General features: G+C 45.0%; 1 pseudogene; it reads left to right on the top strand.

Annotated features, from left to right (window-relative positions):
- Window positions 1-1,538: 1,538 nt before the first annotated feature.
- Window positions 1,539-1,949, top strand: LOC121293188 (annotated as a pseudogene).
- Window positions 1,950-6,855: the final 4,906 nt, after the last annotated feature.

Here is a 6,855-nt window from a genome sequence, read left to right as displayed (position 1 = left end):
TAGGAATGTCAGTCTGGCTCGAATTGATTTGATGACACGTTTACTAATGACTGATTAGATGCTTAATCCAGTGGCATTAAATGAGAGAGTGAGGTCATCCAACTGGCATAAGCCCTGTTTTCCCTGATCAACTGCTTATGAGCACGTACACGGGAAAGTCGTGTGACGTCACAGTGCTACCTGAGTTCACATAACGGAGAGAGATTTCCACAAGTACTCACCCACTTTTCATCCCCAGGACTGCTGTCAGTGCCGCCATTGCCCTCCAAGAGAACAACAATGTCCCGCATTAACTGCAGCTTTCTTGGAATCACAGCGTAAATGGAGAGAGGAAAGTCACAGGTTGCTTTATCTGACTACCCAGAAGAATCCAAGGTCTATAAATTCAGCAGGAAAGGGGTGAGTGTGGGAGGAGAGAGGCGGGAATGATCTAGTTACGTTGAATGACATCCAACTGCAGAATCTCAACCATTGTTAGGGGTGGCTTAATCCAAGTTCACTTGACAACATTTTCTGGTGCTTCAAACAAGACATCAGAATGTGCAGAGACACAGCAACCACACAATGTAGTGTCATGTCCTTCCCCAAAGGTTCAATTGGACTCGCAGTCTCTCGTTTTCTGCAGGCAGGGTACCATTCCCATTCCTCAGGGCTTCCATTTCTCCCAGAATCTATCTTTGGCCCGAGTGAGCTTGTCCACCTGCCCTACCTCGTTAGCTGTCGCCTGGTATGTATAGAGTGAGTAAGGTGGTGTTGGATCTGTGATGCTGGTACGTCTTTACCCATTTTCCACACATGTAGGTTCAGCTGTTACCAATTGGAACTCAGCCAAATGTGCCCGTGAATGCAGCTGGGGAGGTGACCGGTGTCTCATTGGCAGAATGTGGCTGTTTTCCTTCTGACTGGGGGCTAAATGTTGAGCCTCAGCCTCATCTTCCCTTGCCCCATCACTCCGGATGGCTCACTTGGCTCCTTTCCGCTGTCACTGAGTGGAGCGTCCGTTTTCAGCAATGCTACCACTGCTCTGTGCTACTGGTGAAGGTTAAGTCAGTTAAGTGGGAGGTCGCCTCACCACCTCACCCTCCAGCTTGCCCACTACCCATACACATTGAGCACTTGGCTTGTTTCCAACCTGGGCCCGGGTTAATCACATTGTCTGCTCTTCTTTCTGTGCTGAGTTACCCCAATTGCCATACCATCCATGGCAGGATGCTGCACACTGCCCTTTGTCTTCACCTTCTTTACCTTGTGTGCACTCACTCCTGCAGCACGGTCAGCAGCAGATTCCAACTGCAGACCAAAAGTGGGCTGGGCGATCTTCAGCTTCTTCCATGACGCTGGAATGTCTCAGGAATCAATCAAATCACAATGAATAGGATTGACTGGAAGCATTCTTTGTATATCGCTTACTGCAGCTTTAATGTCTGTCTCTGTGACAAATCAATGATCCTTGTTTGTGCTGTAGAGCGCAGAAAAGGACATAAATCATATACCTGAGTTCAGAATTGCAGGTGGTCAAGTTGATCCTGTGAGCGGAGATGGCTTGTACCAATCAGGCTGCCAGTAAACCAATCGGCGGCAAAGCGCCCAGGAGCCTGCTGGCCACCAAAGCTGCCCGGAAGAGCGTCATTTCCATCGGCAGAGTGAAGAAACCTCGTAGCTACAGGCCAGTACAGGAGAGCACCGTGAAATCCATCCATACCAGAAGTCCACAAGAGATGCTTATCCATAAGCTGCCCTACCAGCGTCTGGTGAGTGAAATTGCCCAGGACTTCAAAACTGGCCTGAGATTTCAGTGTGCTTCAACTGGAGCTTTGCCGGAAACCAGTGAGGCCATTTTGGTTGGCCTGTTTGGGGGACACCAATCTGTGTGCCATCCAGGCCAAAAGCCTAACCATTATGACCAAAGGCTCCAGCTGACAAGACGGATCCGGGGGCAGCATGCTTAAACGCTGCTTAATTGCATTTTCTCCTGACTGTTTTGAAATGTCATTTACACAATTTCTAAAACATTATTAGACAGTGAAATTGGTGTCTGTGGAGTCTGGGACTGTATTTTTTTTATATTTGTTAGTATTGGTTAATTATTGTGACTTAGTGTGGAAGTAGCAAAATATTTTGTAAACATTCCTTCGATCTCTTGGCTCATGTTGCAAAATAAAACACTTCTGCCTTAAAAAATAAAAATATAAACGTGGACTTTGACCTATACATGCCCGTCTAAACGGAGGTATTGAAGCGAATATTGTGCAGAGTGATTTCTAAAGCAGGTTTCTGGCCTACTTCACACTCTCCATTGCTTGCCCTGCAGCCAGGCCTGTTCATGAACCTAGCCTTTCTATGTCAAATGTGGTCAACACCACTGCGACCTTCTCTATGTTACAGTACGAAAAAATAAAGAACTGGTCTTACCGCTTATTTTCGAAATTTTCCCCAAGACCTTTCCTCGCCCCTTATATTTGTCATTCTGATCCTTCTTGTCGCTCACGGCAGACAGCAGCTCAATCCTGGTCGGCAGCTCCCCGATCCAGAAACCCGGCCATAACTTTCGGGTCCCTGCGGCTGCTCTGCCGGGGGCGCCGTGTGCTCGGCACCAGTAAGGTCACTGATGTCCAGTTGGCCAAAAGGGATGGTGATAATAGTGGAAAAAGCATGATAAGTACCTGCTGAGGGAGTGAGAATGATCAATGGTCAGAATGGCAGCTATGGTCAGAAACGGCTGAAAATTATTGGCGGGAAAAAAGAAGATCTTGGAATACCTTATGTCCAGGATTGGTGTGACTATACCATTTTCTGCGATCTCAGTTGGAATGCAAATATTTCTAGACCATTTTCAACGGCGTGCAATTATTAGGTTTCAAGCGGGTGGAAACACATGGTCCAGTCTAAACTAAGTTGAAGAAAACATCTATTTGTATCCGGGGATGGTATTAAGAAAGGCTGAAAGCTGAAATAATGCTTGAGTAAAGCAATTGCAGTGGATGTTGATGCTTCCACAGTTGAGTTAAAACATGTAGCGAAGAGCATCTCCTGAATGTGCTGGAGGTTTTGCAGGTCCCCTTCAGATGAGCGCTATCCTGTGGTCATTGTTTGTCTACTTTCCATCCAGGAAGCAGTGCGTCAAATTTATTGCCTAGGCTGCACCATACACCATGCAGGCTGACTCAGCACAGGCCCAACTGCAGCATTACGAACCATCTCATTATGTTAAGGTTTCCAACTGCAGCAGGAATGTGACCCGCTCCCTAATGTTCACATTAGGAGGAAGAAGTAGATAATTGTCTAAATGTTAAGGTCCTGGCTCGCTGAAATAATAGGTTAACAGGCCGTTTGCTTCAGAGAATGCCCGAGAAAATCATGACCGTTGTTTCCAGCCAGTTCTTTCCCCCTTTCACCAATCAGACGCATCCCCACTCCCTGCCCCCAGCCCACCAAATAAAACACAGCTCCATGGTAACCATGTTTCGTAGCTCCCACCCTTCCCCACTATCACAATAATTGTTTGAAGTCTCCGTTCCTCCGTCTCTCGGGACCCACATGGTTCCAGTCTCGATCTTCACTCGCGCCTGACTGCAAAAGTTTAGGTCGCTCGTGCCTCAGGCCAGAGGCTCCAATCTCTCTGCATTTAAGTCCCGCTCACTCCCGATCCACATGGTGCTGCTTCCCGTACCGATCACAAACAGAAAGAGGGCTCCGCCCAACACCAGGAAGTGGAAATGCCCCTGGGAGCAGCAGGGAATAGGGAAGTGACCTTTGGACAACCGAAAGGATTTTTAACGTGACCACATTTGTGTTGTCCTGGAGGAGCAGTGGTCAATCCCCGAATAACCACTGTCTCAGGTACAGGTTGCAATCCCACTTATCGTCCAGAGCAAGAGGGGATTTGATGATGATTGGAAAGTGAACAATGTACAGTGTTACGGGGAGAAGGCAGGGTAATGGCACCAGAAGAAATGTTCATGTTTTAACATCCTGTATAGATGGTGGTACATTCTGATATCGCTTTCTAAAATTACAGGCGGGAATTACTCCCCACTCACAAAATTCTAAATGTGGAAAATGAGACTTGAACATCCATCAAGGTAGGTAGGAGAGTAAGAATGGCAGAAATGTAGTAGGAGAGTAAGCTGTGAAAATTACTTAAGGATATAGATAGATCAAGTGATTGGACAAAGACCTGTTAAATCGGGTATAATGGAGTAAATCGTGTAATTGTCCTTTTTGTCAGGAGGATCAAAAAAGGGGCACATAATCTCAATGATGGGAGATTGCAAAGCTTGAAGATGCAGAGGAATCTGGGTGTCCTAGTGCATGGATCGTTTTCTTTATTTCTGATGTTGAACTCGCCAATACCATTGAAAAACGGATATTCCAGATTCTCTGACTAGATCCTTCCTGTCGCTGAGACCAGACTGGTTGCTTTTGGGAAGGTCTCATTCGCACAAGTTAGAAGTGTGATGGCATACTGCGTACTTGCCTTGATCTCTGGAACCCCTAAAATGCTGACGAAGATTGAAACCAACAGGACAAAGCACTGGGCTTGATCCAGCAGTACATCCATAAACATTCACTCCCTCCACCACGGAGTCTCAGTACCAACTGTGTGTTCATTCTACAATATTTAATGTAAGAGTTCACGAAGGCTCCTTGGAGAGCCGCTGCAAGTGCACGATCATTACCACTCAGAAGGAGAAGGGCTGCAGGTTCATTGGAACAACAACCCTTGGAAGCCTTCCTTCAGGAAACTCACCGTCCCCATCTCGAAATACAACGCCTTATCTGCACTGTCACTGCGTCTAATTCTAAAACACCTTTCCTTACAGCACACTCGGTGTACGTAGCCCACATAGACTGCAGTGGTTCAAGAAGGCAGTTCATCACCAACATCTCAAGGGCAAATAGTGATGAGCAATAAATGCTGGCCAAGCCAGTGAAACCCACATCTCGTGAATCAATCATAAATGAATTAAAGAAAGAACAACCTCTTTGAGGATGCTCCCGTCTTTGACACATACAGGAGACGCGAATAGTTGTTCGAGTGCAAGGGGATGATGACGACATACAGTGATGTTATGACGTGGGAGAAGATGTGTGCCAGGGGTTCAAATCCACGAGGGAACTTGATCACGCAGTTGCAACTTTTTTGCAAACGTATTTTATATCGATGTGGTTGCCCTGAATTCAGAAGAAGTAAAGCATCAGAGGTTTTTTAGAGAACTAAATTAAACGTTTACTAACGAAAGAAAAAGGTTTCAAGCTCATGCATATGGCTACAGATAAATGCTGTAATAACTCCTAAAACCCCTACATCACCTGGTTCCCGCTTGCAGCACCCTTTAGAGAGGTTTTATCAGGTACAGAAAAAGTTGAAAATATAAAATTTCAAAAGTTAGAGCTTGAGCTCGGCAAGTCTTCAGGGGAGAACAAAAGGAATTAATCGCTCACTTGACTCAATTTGAAAGTCGCATGATCACTATTGAAGGAAAGCATCGATTTGACAGCTGAATGGCTCAGATGGTTACAATGTGATGCTGAAAATGACAAGATTCTGGGATTATATCCCGATACTGCCCACCGAGTCTTCTGGGCCTGTAAATGTCGCGCATGCATAGCTTTCGGGAGTGTGGATTTTGAAATGGGTGCAGCTCATGAAGGCAGCCCTTCGTGTCATTACTGCTGCTCTGTGAAAGTAATTCACATACTTCCTCTTCCTCCCACAGCCCTCAAGTGCCTTTATCAATTCGTTTCAAATTACTGCCTTGTTTATTCCATAAGCGTTTTTTTTTTCTCTTTTCTTTCACAAATTTATCGGCAGCGTCTCACTAAGATTTCAAAACGGCAGAATGGAACACTTTCAGCAAGGCAGCAGGCACGCGCTCAGCTACAGTTCCTTTGCTGCAACATTACATTAAACTTTAACAATGTCAATATTGTCTTCACCGACATAAAGTGAAATAAATCAGACTAGACTACGTTAAACTGAATGCATTTAAGATTCAATATTGAAATGCACAAATTATGAATACGCTTCTCAAATGTATGCTGCAGCTTGAAGAAGGATTTTAAAAATTCAAATTATACCTGCTTCAGTTAAGACTATGATAAATTTCAGCTGCTACAGACATTGATATAATTTGCTTTTTTATGCTTTAAAAATGCCGTGAGACGATAATAACAACTTGTCAATCATTTAAAAGACGTACTCGTAAAAACAAACAATAAAACGTGGAGAGTACCTCATTGCTAAGCACTTGTATGCGGCACAAAATTTGCCTGGCTGGGTAGCAAAACATTTCGCCGCATAAATGTCTTGAATGCAATCTATTTCGCTCACACTTGTTACAGATAACACTCAGCATTAGTAAGTACTATGGAAAAAGTCTCTCAGCATTGTCGCTTTTGTCCTGTCGAGCAGTACTGAGGCAGAAACTTCACTGAGATAAACGCATTCTTCAGGATTTGAATAGAATCTTCTCACCAAATCCGACAGAATTAAGATCCCGAGGCTTACAATTAATCAGGACCCTAACTCGACCAGACATGTATATACTGCTATGTCAAGTGCAGGCTTGGCTTTCTTTGGATAGTAACTGGCATGACGTCCCAAAGTCATCACCGACAAGGAAAAATTCAAGTAGAAAACTATCCACTTACCCAATGATTGCGGATCTGACAGCATTCAAGGGGTTCGACACCATCCAGCTCAAACAGCCGGCCTGAGCGTCTCCCCATCGACAACCATACCTCCATCACTGGCAGAGCAAAATGCATACATGATGTAATGAATCGCGGAGGCTGTTTGAACAACATGATCCAAACTCACGAACTAAAGCAAGGAGAATGAAGCTCAGCAAA

The sequence above is a fragment of the Carcharodon carcharias genome, chromosome 21, assembly GCF_017639515.1.
Source record: "Carcharodon carcharias isolate sCarCar2 chromosome 21, sCarCar2.pri, whole genome shotgun sequence".
Lineage (NCBI taxonomy): Eukaryota > Metazoa > Chordata > Chondrichthyes > Lamniformes > Lamnidae > Carcharodon > Carcharodon carcharias.
Note: the sequence above shows the minus strand (reverse complement) of the source record. Positions and strands in the feature narration are given on the sequence as shown.